This window comes from Cupressus sempervirens, chromosome 3, assembly GCF_028749045.1.
Source record: "Cupressus sempervirens isolate cs-2001-9-10 chromosome 3, ASM2874904v1, whole genome shotgun sequence".
Taxonomy (NCBI): domain Eukaryota; kingdom Viridiplantae; phylum Streptophyta; class Pinopsida; order Cupressales; family Cupressaceae; genus Cupressus; species Cupressus sempervirens.
Window position 1 is genome coordinate 73,698,069 of NC_143120.1, and position 12,562 is coordinate 73,710,630.

The following is a 12,562-nucleotide window of genomic DNA, read 5'->3' on the forward strand; positions in this document are numbered from 1 at the left end:
AATGTAAAGACATGAAACAAAAACTAAGTCTAAGTACTTTTTTTTTTGGGTGACACAGGATTGCCCTTATACCTCTGGATGCTCCTGCATCAGACACCCAGGGTAGATTGAAAAGTGACCCTGTCACTTTATGGATGGTAGAGGAAATCCCAAATGGGAAACCTCAGCTACTGAAATCCAAGTTGAGTCCTCGATCGGCCATCCTTTCCATTTGACCAAATACTCTTCATACTGCCTGTTTCTAGTACTCCTACCCGCACGATGATCTAGAATGTCTTTTATCTCCTCCTTCTTAGAAGCAGGAATTGGACATGGCTCTAAAACTAGCTCCTCATCTACACCATCATCATGATACTCTGTTAAATCTACAATGTTGAAAATGGGAGAAATGTGAATACCATCTGGCAGCTCCACCTCATATGCATTTCTTGAGTCATGTTTCTTCAAAACTTTGCAGGGGCCAAATTTCTTCATTTTCAGCTTGTTGTAAGTACCAACTGGAAATCTTTCTTTTCGTAAGTGCACCATGACTAGATCCCCTACTTGGAATTCCTTATGTCTTCTCCTTTGATCATCCCTAGCTTTATACTCTTGATTCATCTTGATAATGTGTGCTTGAACCTCCTCATGTAGACGCTTGATGTGTTTAGCAAATTCCTCAGCTTCAGCACTTGTCCTCTCCCCTTGTTCTATCTTCCTCAATTCTGGTGCAATCCTTGGGCTATTCCCATATACAATTTGAAATGGTGATTTTCTAGTACTCCTATTTACAGAGTTATTATAAGCAAACTCTACCTGTGGTAGAATCAAATCTCATCCCTTGGGCTTATCTCCAACTAAACATCTCAGCAAATTGCCCAGACTTCTATTTACCACTTCTGTTTGGCCATCAGTCTATGGGTGATGCATGGAACTGAATTTCAAGTTGGTTCTCAACTTCTTCCACAATGTCCTCCAGAAATACCCCACAAATTTAGTATCTCTTTCAGAAACTATACTCCTTGGAAGACCATGTAGTCTTACCACCTCTTTGAAAAACAAGTCTGCAATATGGACAGCATCATGAGTTTTGTGGCATGGAATGAAATCTGCCATTTTGGAGAACCTATGAACCACCATGAATACTGAGTCATTACCCCTTTGTGTCCTTAGAAATCCAAGAAAAAAATCCATACTTATGTCCTCGCATGGCCTTGATGGAATAGGCAATGGCTGATAAAGACCCGTATTGTGACTAAACCCCTTGGCAACTTGACAAACTTGGCAACTTTGTATGAACTTCTTCACATCCTGTGAAATTTGAGGCCAAAAATAATGTTCTCTAAGAATGGAAATGGTCTTATCTCAACCAAAATGTCCTACCATCCCTCCACTGTGTTTCTCCTTAATCAGATTTTCCCTTATGGAACTCCTTGGAATGCACAATTGACTACCTTTGAACAACATGCCATCCTGAATCAAATAGTCTAACCACTTGGTTCTATCTATAGCAATAGGCTTTTTACAAGCTTTCCATGCTTCAGCAAAATCAAGATCCTCGAGGTACAAATTCTTGAGTTCATCAAACCTAACTACTTCAACCTACATTGTTGTAAGCAACAACTATCTCCTACTTAGTGCATCTGCAACCCTATTAGATTTTCCACTTCTATGCTTCAACACAAATGTATAACTCTACAAGAATTCTACCCACTTCATATGCCTCTGATTCAATTTACCTTGGCTATTTAGGTATTGTAATGCCTGATGATCAGTATACAAAAAAAATTCCTTTGGCAATAAATAATGCCTCCATTTCTTTAAGGCCTGAACTATTGCATAGAATTCTTGATCATAAACAGAATACTTCTTCTTTGCATCATTCAATTTTTCACTAAAATATGCAATAGGCTTACCTTCTTGGCTTAATACAGCCCCAATAGCGCTACCACTAGCATCATAATCCACCTGGAATACTTTTCTAAAATCTGGAAGTGCCAACACAGGCTGTTCAGTCACCTTCTTCTTCAGCAATTCAAAACTTCTCGCAGCTGTTGCAGTCCATTTGAACTCTTTTCTATCCCCTCTTATTGTATCAGTTAGGGGTGCACATATGCCACTAAAATTCTTAATAAACTTTCTGTAAAAACTAACCAAACCATGAAATGATCTTACCTCAGTAGCAAACCTTGGAGTAGGCCATTCCAAGATGGCTTTTACCTTCTCTGGATCCATTTTGAGACCTTCAGGTGATATAACAAATCCCAAATAGACTAACTCCCTTTTTGCAAAGACACACTTCTTTAGATTAATTAACAGTTTCTCTTCCCTTAGCCTTTCAAGGACACTATGAATATGCAGTAAATGTTCTTCCAAAGTCTTGCTGAAAATTAAAATATCATCCAAATAGACAATAACAAATTTTCCCAAGAACTTCTTAAGTACCTCATTCATGAGCCGCATGAAGGTGCTTGGGGCGTTCGTCAATCCAAAGGGCATGACTAACCACTCATAAAGACCCTCCTTGGTCTTGAAGGCTATTTTCCACTCATCTCCTTCTTGAATCTATATCTGATGATAGCCACTCTTCAGATCTATCTTTTTGAAGTACTAAGCTCCACTCAAGCAGTCCATAAGATCATCCATCCTTGGTAAAGGAAACCAGTACTTGATGGTTATCCTATTTATAGCTCAAGAATCTGTACACATCCTCCACTCTCCATCCTTCTTTGGTGCAAGTACTACAGGTAATGCACATGGACTGAGGCTCTCTCGAATCAATCCCTTCCTCAACAGCTCCTGAACTTGTCTATTTAGCTCCTCTATTTTAGTAGGAGTCATCCTGTGAGAAGCCTTGTTAGGAAAACTAGCTCCTGGAATCAGATCTATCTGATGACTGATTTGCCTTACTGGTGGCAATCCATCTGGAACATTATCAGAGATAATATCTCCAAATTCCCCTAGTAAATCTGAAACTTCAAATGGTATTTCACTACTACCTTCTTTATCTTTCCTAGGAATCAAAGCATAGCACATATGTTGATGTTTCGTGCCATCTAAAAACTTCCTTCCATCAACAAGACAAATCCTAGCACTGCTACATACCTTTGCACCTTACTTTTTCATGGGCTTCAATTTGTGGAAAACTCCATCCTTTGTCAGAGAGTATGTGTTTGCATGTCCATCATGTATTGCATGTCTATTAAACTGCCATGGTCTACCCAACAATAGATGGCAAACATCCATCGAAATAACATCACAGAGAACTTCATCATGGTAACTCCCAATTTTGAATTTTACTAAACATTTTTCACTTACCAGGACCTTATGATCATCTTTTACCCAAGAAATCCAATAGGGTTGGGGATGTTTCTCCCTCTTGAGCTTCAGCTTAGAGACCATCTCTTTTGATACCAAGTTATCAGTGCTACCACCAACAATGATCACATCACAACATTTATCCTCACACTTGCATCTGGTACGAACAAACTCCTTCGTTGTCCTAGTTCATTCTCACCACTTAGTAGGACTCTTTCATTTACCAAGGTCTCTCCTCTTTCTGCATCCTCTGAATGTGATGATTGTGCATCCACATCCACATGAGCAACCCTAGCTTGGCCATCAGCTCTCCTATCTGTCCTTCCTTGTCATTGAGGGCATTCAAAGGCATGATGACCTTCTTCATTGCAATGGAAATAGGTACCATGAAAGCCTCCTCTTCCTTGTCCACATCCTCTACCTCTTCCTCTTTGATTTCCAAAGTCTTGATCATGGGAGCGGTTGAAACCCTCATTCCTCTGGTTTCTGCTAGTACCCACATCTTCATTTTTCTTTTGGGTTTCATTGCGGCCTCCAGATGATCTACTGCTTCCCCTTCCTCCTTGACTGTGCCCTCTTTGTCTTCCTTCAAACCTTTTACTTAGCTTCTCTTCAACTCGTAGGGAAAACTAGTATGCTTCTTCAACGCTGGTCATTCTTACCAGACTTAATTCCTCCTGGATGCTAGGTCGCAACCCACTAATATAACGAGCAACCTTCTCCTTATTTGCTTCTGCATGCCCTGCTCTAATCAAGAGTCGGTAAAACTCCTCTGTATATTCTTGGACTGATCTTCCTACTTGCTTTAACCCATGCATCTTCTTAAATAGATCAAGCTCGTAGTCCACAGGAATGAACTGCTTCTTCAATTTGTCCACCATGCGATCCCATCTTGTGATCTTCTCCTTTCCTCTTCTAAGTCTTTCCAGTTGAACCTCTTACCACCAGATTTTGGCATGGCCTTTCAGTTTGGCCTTTGCAAACTTAACCCTATCTGGGTCCCTTATATCCTCATACTCAAAGTATTCTTCCAGTTCATTGATCCAATCGATCAACTCATCTGGTTTCAGATTTCCTGAAAATATACCCACTTCAATTGTAGGTCTTTTCCCAAACTTAGTAATGGCCCTAAAAAGCCTTTCCTCTACAGGATTCAGAACTTCCCCATCAACTTCCTCTTCTGATCCCATTACTTCCTCTTCATTGTCATCCTCACTATTGTCACCTGCGGCAACATTTGCTCCTCTATGAAGTTCCTCTTGCAATGCTTGTACCTGCTTCTGGAGGGCTCTAACCTCCTCAGGATCAATAGCTCTGGCCCTTTCACTACACTCTCTTCATGGAGGCATCTTCTAACTTGAACCCACAACCACACAATCCTGGTGCAAACTACCTCACAATCGGTGCTCTGTCTACACACTCGGGAAAACCTGCTCTGGTACCACTTGATGGGGACACAACCCAAGAACAGAATGGACACAATAGAAAAGGGAAATTATATTAACTAAGAAAATAAGCTAGTACAAATAGTACAGAGAAAATAAACTTCAGAACATGCCCTAAGGGCTTACAATAGCATAAATTTGGAGAATATTTCCGCTTTTAGCACGTCCTCTCAAACTCCACTCCGAACTGCCTTTTACAATGCCAAAAATCTCCTTAAATAGACCTCGGAGGGTTAAGGACTAGGATTACATTCTATAAAGTTCTAGTAGGCATCCACCAATGAAATAGAAGGTTTCGGAAGCTGCGTTAGAAGTCGGTGCAAATCTAAAAGAATCTATAAACAGTAATCGAACTTCCGGGAGGCATAAATTTTGAACTGTAGCTTCAATTGACGAACTGTTTACATTTTTAGAAAGCTCTTGAAGTGCTCTATAGCCCTATGGACCAGCTTTTCTCAACCCCCATTTTTTGACCCTTTTTGAGGTCATTTAATGCCCCAAACCTGACTTTGAAGCATTCTTAGGAGGTCTCCAAAACCCGAAAAACTGCAATAACTTTCAAACCGTGGGGCCTATTGACCTAATTCTTTTTTTGGAATGCTCTAAATCATGATTACATTCATCTGGCCAATTCACACCTTCTAGTTTATCGAAATTATGGCCCAAATACATGCTCCTATTTTTTTAGGATTTTCAAACGCACTGATAGTTGAACTATGAGAGTTGGAACCTTTTTTTGAGCCAAATGGGTATCCAAAAATGTAAAGAAATGAAATAGAAACTAAGTCTAAGTACATTTTTTTTTGGATGACACATGATTGCCCTTATACCTCTGGATGCTCCTGCATCACAATTTCATTACCATGTCTTCATGTTCAACTTCATAATCATTTAACATATCAATAAAAATTCTCAAATGTTCTTCACTAGTAACAACATTATTCCTAGAGAACTTCACTTTGTCTCTTAAATCAAACGATATGGGATGTGAAGCACTAGGAATACCAAAAAATGATATTTGTCTATACTTTTCTAGGTATACAGGTTTCTTCTGGAAACCAGGAACATTTGAGGTACTTGCTATATTAGTTTGGTTTAGAGGAGAATCTTGGGATTTTTGAGGTTGGACAAAGGGAACTTGGGTGCTAATAGTCGATGATGAGGCAGGGACAAATTGGGATATTCCCTAAGTTGAGATTATTGGACCACTAGCTGGTGCAGGAGTTGTAGATAGGATAGACAAATTTGGCCATGAAGCCAATGCAGAATTAAATTTTATGAATTAGATTTTTCTTCAAGTTTTTGTGGCTTGAGCTTCATTCTCAACCTTCTCAAGTTCTTTTGCAAGATCTTCCTTCTCTTTTCTAGCCTTCTCCAAATCTAGATCTAATTTTGACATAGAGGATTGTATGGGTTTTCTTGGTAGACCTTGAGGTTCATTTATTTGGATTCATATAGCTTTGCCTTTCCCTTTATCTGTAGATTTTGCAATGGGTTCTATAGGGTCCATTTGAATAGGTTTATAGGCTTGGACATGAGAAATAACTGGTTCTTTCCTTTGATTGAGACATTTTTCTTGTTCTTGAACTTTAGCTCTCAGATTGTCTAAATCTCCAAATACATCAATATGGAGAGTTGTGGTATTTTCTTCTAACTTTTTATTATGCTCCTTCAAGGCAGCCATCCTTCTTAGCAGAGCATCCCTTTCTATTATGGCATCCAAGGTGGCTTGCTCCTTCTCCTTTTCAAGATGAATGTGTTTAGCTTCTTCCTCAGCAATCCATTTCTTTAGAACTCCTATCTTAGAATGCACTTCTTTAGGATCTGCAGAAGTAGCATCTGAATCAGAAAGATTGTCCAGATCTATAAGATTGGGATCCACATATGGGGCCGCTCTGGGATAAAAGGATCATCAAATGAACTCCTAAATCCTAGCCTATAGTTCATATCTACTATGAGATCTTGCCTTGATGAAGCAATTCCTACCATGGACACATCTTTGTCCTAAAAAACTCTCTCATCTGGTAATGGGGTACTGAAAATGCCTCCTAAGAGTCTTGTAGTTTCAGATTTAGAACTAAGTGAAGAAGACTCTTTCCCTAATACTGGTTGATACTAGGAATTAATGGATCCATTACCTTTGGGTTTCTAAGTGTGATTTGGATCTGTCATTTTCTTATTCTGGTTCTTCCTACCACCTTGGGGTAAATCAGTGTACATAGGTACATCAGGATTGGCTATCATGTAAGCTCTTGTGTTCTTTCTCTTGTTAGCCATATTCACTTTTTGTTAAAATAAGCACTAGCTTCAAAACCTCGACTGAGTCACCACCCTATTCTCAGGAAAATACACAATGACAATTATTTCTAACATGAAGGAAACAATACACAAATAAAAATAGAAATATCTGACACAGATAGATCAATAACTAAGTTTATAAGACTGAAACTCTTACTTGTTAGATAAGACACTTGGATAGGCTGGATTTGTCAGTGTGTCACTATGGTACTTGGGCTATTCTCTCTTTAAATTCTCAAGGTTTGTCACTAAAATATTCCCTTATAACCATGGGCAAAACTTAGATAACCTGACACACACGTACATAGCAAGACCAAAGAAATTGTAGTACTTTTCACAAATGTATTGGACAACTCCCCAGTAGAGTCGCCATTTTGTTGGTGTTTTAAAACTACTAACCAAAAAAATGCTCAATACCAAGATGACATTACTCACACAATCTAAAGACTAGCTAGTTCTTATTAACAATTGTATGTGAAAATCATTTGGGCCCAACTTCAACAAAACCAAGGATGGTTTTCTACTCTTCAAGCTCTACAAAACTAGGGTGGGTATACCCAGGGATGATTCAAGACTGGGAAACACTGTATGAGGATTATTCTAGTTTCATTTTGATTCTCACCTCAAATCCTCAAATACATGCATAATTCATGACAATTTATTAAACACATCTCATATAACAGATATGGCCAAAATTAATCTATAGATCTGCAAGTGTTTTGAGCAATAGTGCCTAATTGAAGCTAAAAAATTCCATGCAAACATGTACAGGTAAACTTTGAAAATATTCAAAAAATAAAATTAAAGTTGACTATAATTCTACATCTAAAAACCATTTATGACACATTTCTCTTCAAGCTAAGTCAATTTGACCAGTGCCTAATCCATTGGGGTTCAGAGTCTACTACAAATTCTTAGATCTAATTTGTTGCCTTACAACAATTTTTATTAGAAATTCTTATCAGAACTCATCATTCAAAAAAATCCTTTCCACTACTACAACAACCTTATCAAATTCATCAAAGCTTTTACTTAATCCATTGAACTAATAGTAGTGATGAATAGATATACAACCTAACTAGATTGCATTCAATTGCACAAGCCTTTACTTATAGAATATCAAGATAACCAAGTAATCAAAAGGAGACAAGATTTAGAAAGAACTGATATGGGGACAACTCATAATTTGTATTCATTTTCTCTAAAAATTGTATACATTTACAGTAAACTCAGAATGGCCTTACGAAGAAACACAGGAATCATTCTCTTATTCATGTATTCTTAGGAACTAAAAGAGAAAATACATCACAAACTTGCTCCAAACAATGGACCAAAAATTGACTAAGTATATCACTTAGAAAAAATAGAATTCGGACCCCTTCTATAGGCCTAGAATCTCACTTATATAGTGTGAGATGCAACAAGCTTCAGGCTAAGAGAAAATGACAGGTGTCTTTTACAAAGTTTTACATCCACCCATCACAACAAGACAACACTGCGAATAACAAAAAGACTAGTACATTGAACATTCCTTTGTGGGCCCACTTCTATTATTCTCTTTGGAAAGACAAAATATTATGATAGGATTCCTTTAGTGCTCTGGTTCCTTGGGATAGGTAGCCATCAAATGTGACAATGATGAGTCATCTCCTGCTACCTGAGGATCCTCTTTTTTTTTATCATTGGTGGCAGAGGTGGCTTCTACTTTTGTACCCTCTTCCTTGTCATCATCCTCCACCTCATCACCTCCTTTTGTCTGTTCTAAAGACAAAAACTTTTCTTTCCACTTATTATAGGTGATATCTTCTGGCCAATCAAAATTTAGGGCTTCTCTTTGTATAGTTATCAAGGAATTTGCGATTGCCTCCATATCAATTAATTCCTTTTTGATGGAGTTATAGAATATCTGCACCTTAACCAACTCCTCATTTATCATAGCCCATAACAAGTGTCTAGTTTCATTTATAACTTTATTTATTCTCTCACAAAAAATCTCATCTAACTCCCTTTTCCATTCCTCCTTTTCCTTTATTTTATCAACTGACTTTAGAGCACAGGGGAATAAATTAATTTTTTCCACAAAATACTTGGAAAAAAAATTAGTTAATCTTCTATAGAAAGAATTTTTTTTATCATCAAAACCTTGCAACTTAGTTAGTAAATCAAAAATTCCTTCTATTTGATGATAGGGCAGCTGGATGATAGATATACACATAGTAGTAAAGTCTTCATTTCTTTCTATCCATTTCTTCCCAAGAGGTCTAAATAAAGCTTCATCTCTCTTTAATTCATCCCTGATGGATGTAATCCTTGCCAATAAATAGAAAAATTATGACCATTCAATTCTATCTACTAAATACATTACACCCTACCTTATTCTCTCCTCAAACTAATTATTTAGTTCTAGATGCATTGCATACAACTTATTCTTTTCTTCTTCAAAATCCTCTACAATGTAGAACTATGGCCTTTCTGTTAGAAATATTCAGGACTAACAAGGTTACTGAGAGGGGAGGGGTGAATCAATAAGCTTTAAAATTTAAACCAATTCAGCATAATAACAAATTCACCATTCATTCATCTACTTTACTGTATGCATGAAAAAATTAACACACTGATTTGGTGACCCAGAAACCTTTCAAATTGAAAGTAAAACTGGGGTGGGGATGATGTCCACGAAACTTCAATATTGCAGTATAAAATTGGCCGGTTAAGGCTTACAGTGATCACTTCTGGTGATCTGCCCTGTTAGGAGCAAATAGGACTGCTAGATCCACCTTGTTAGAGGATTTACAAACATACAATGAAGTATGCACTCTGTTAGGAGATTTACAAAAGACTGTTAAGTCTACCCTGTTAAAAGCTTTACAAAACTGATTCACCTATTAGGATGAAGCAGTGGATCTGCTTGCAACTAGTTTGCTGATTAGATCTTATGTACTGATCACTTGATGTGATGGATATATCTTTGTTGCTCCTTGATAACCTTGTTGAATACTCCGCTGCTGATTCTTTTTCAATTCGCTCTTACTTCACTGTTACTTCTCTTCATCAATTTTTTCATCATCTTATTTGCAAATGGCATAATACATTTCATACATACCATTCCAATATTTATAGCAACAAGGTCGTCCAAACACAAGTGGACAAAACATTACTGAGTCGGCCAGATAGTAGAAAACTCAAGTTCCTCAAACTCACTCGGTGACCTTCTGACACTCGGCATCCACTACATTACACGGCATCCTCATGCACTTGGTAGAGGTAGGGGCTCAATCCATACTAATCATTGTGAGTAGCTTGGAACTTGGTAACCACTGGTGACTTGGTAAACATTGTGTCACTCGGTAGAAACTAACTCCTTCGATTTACTTGGTAAGCACTGAATACTTCTTTTACCTTTCTGTCTTGGTAATCACTGAAACCTTTAGTTACCTTCCTCACTCGGTAAATACGAAATCCTTCGTTTACCTTCCTAACTCGGTAAACATTAAATCCTTTGTTTACCTTCCTGACTTGGTAAACATTAAAACCTTCATTTACCTTTCTGACTCGGTAAACACTAAAACCTTTGTTTACCTTCTTGACTCGATAAACACTTAAACATTTGTTTACCTTCCTGACTCGGTAAACATTGCTGAACATACTTGGTAACCAACGAATGCTCGATATGAACTGTAAACTGAGTGATGAACTTAGTAAGCATTCAGAATCAAATAAGTGTTGTAACTAATGACAAATGTATCATTATTCCAACAATCTCCCCCTTTGGCATTAGTGACAAAAACACTTATGAGCCAAAATTTATATACAAGATCTGACAAAACTAATTTGATTCTACTGTGTTGAATATACATGGGCTACCTTACATATAACTCCCCCATACAATATACACAAGGTTTTTATATGAGTTATATAACTTTATTACCTTCTCCCCTTTTGTGTCTAATTTTATTCTATATATTACTTTCTCCCCCTTTTTGACAATAATGCCAAAGAATAAAAAATGTATTTACATGGAGACACCAAAATGTGTGATAAACTCAGAATGTACCTGAAGAATTAGTTGCAGAGTTTTATCCCAATTGTCTTGTAGGATTTTACATGTGGAGAGAGCTACTTGAACTTCTACAAAAAGTTCAATCACATGGTCTGCAACAGAGAAATTATTGTCATGGATCAATGTTTTTAAATATGCAATGTGCTTCTACATTGTGTTCATGACAGGAAGGATCATATTCTGGATGTCAATCAGAGTAGACCTGATCCTTGCTTCCTCTCTCAGTAATTCTGCCTATTTCTCTGACAAAAATGTGATTCTCAGATGATGGGATGAACTTGCACTGTGGTCAGATTGCAGCATTTGGACACTGACCTTCATATCCTCATCAATTTTATTCAACTTTTCTTTGATTTCTTTGGTATACTCGGTAACATCACAAAGTTTGCCAAAAAGTGAAGTTACATTATTAAAAGAATTTTCAATGTCAGACAAAATTGAGGTTAATTCAACCTTTTTTAATGCAATATGCTGAGCAATGTGCTCAAGCACCTTATTGTCAAATTTCTTCTCTGCCTTTTCAATCAATTTTTCTTGGCCGGAGGTATCCTCATTGAATTTATATACAGCCTCTTCTAGTTGTAACAAAATGTGTTGAGATGAATCCACATCAACACCTATAGCCTCAGTTATTATATTTTTAGCACTTTCAATAATGCTATATTCTTGGTCTCTTTCATGCCTAAGCTGTTTTTGCCTAGACTTCTTCTCTAATAGCTGACTAATCATTCTCATTTCATCAACTGATGCAGTATCTAGATCTATCTTAGGAATGACAATGTCCTTATCTAGATCTATTTCTTCATCTACTGCCTTACAGGAAAACATGTATCTCTTTTGTTTTTCTACAGTGACTGTACCTTTGCCCTTTGAAATTGAAACAATAGTTGATGATGTTGGACTGGCTGTTAAAACTAGAATGGGACCAACTAAAGGTAAACTAAGAGAAGTGTTGGCTGTATCAAAACTTGATATACTCAAAAATGATGTACTACTCAAAAATGATGTACATACTGGTATATTTACAGTTGGAGAACTGACTGGAGCAAAAATTGGGGCCAATGTGGCTGAGGAAGATAAAATTGGTAAGAAACTGAGAAGACTTACTGTACAAGCTGCAGGTGGAAGAGATATACTCAGTGAAGTAGCTGTTGCAGTGGATGACTCGGTGGCTGATGATGTGCTTGGAAGCTCGGTAACTGAAGAAGTGACTACCAGCTCGGTAGATGAAGTGCTTGGCACTTGCATTGCAGAAACCTGGAGCTGAGAGGAGACAAGAGGAATTTGAGCAATGGATGTCTCTGTTGTGCTCACAATTACTGGATCTTCTTCCTCTTTGTCTTGTTCATCTTCTTCTTCTTCCTCCATTTCTATTTTAGCTTCTTCTTCCTCAATTTCTTTTCTATCTTCTTCTTCCACTTCTAACATTATTGAATGGAGATCCCCTGGAATATCTTCAATA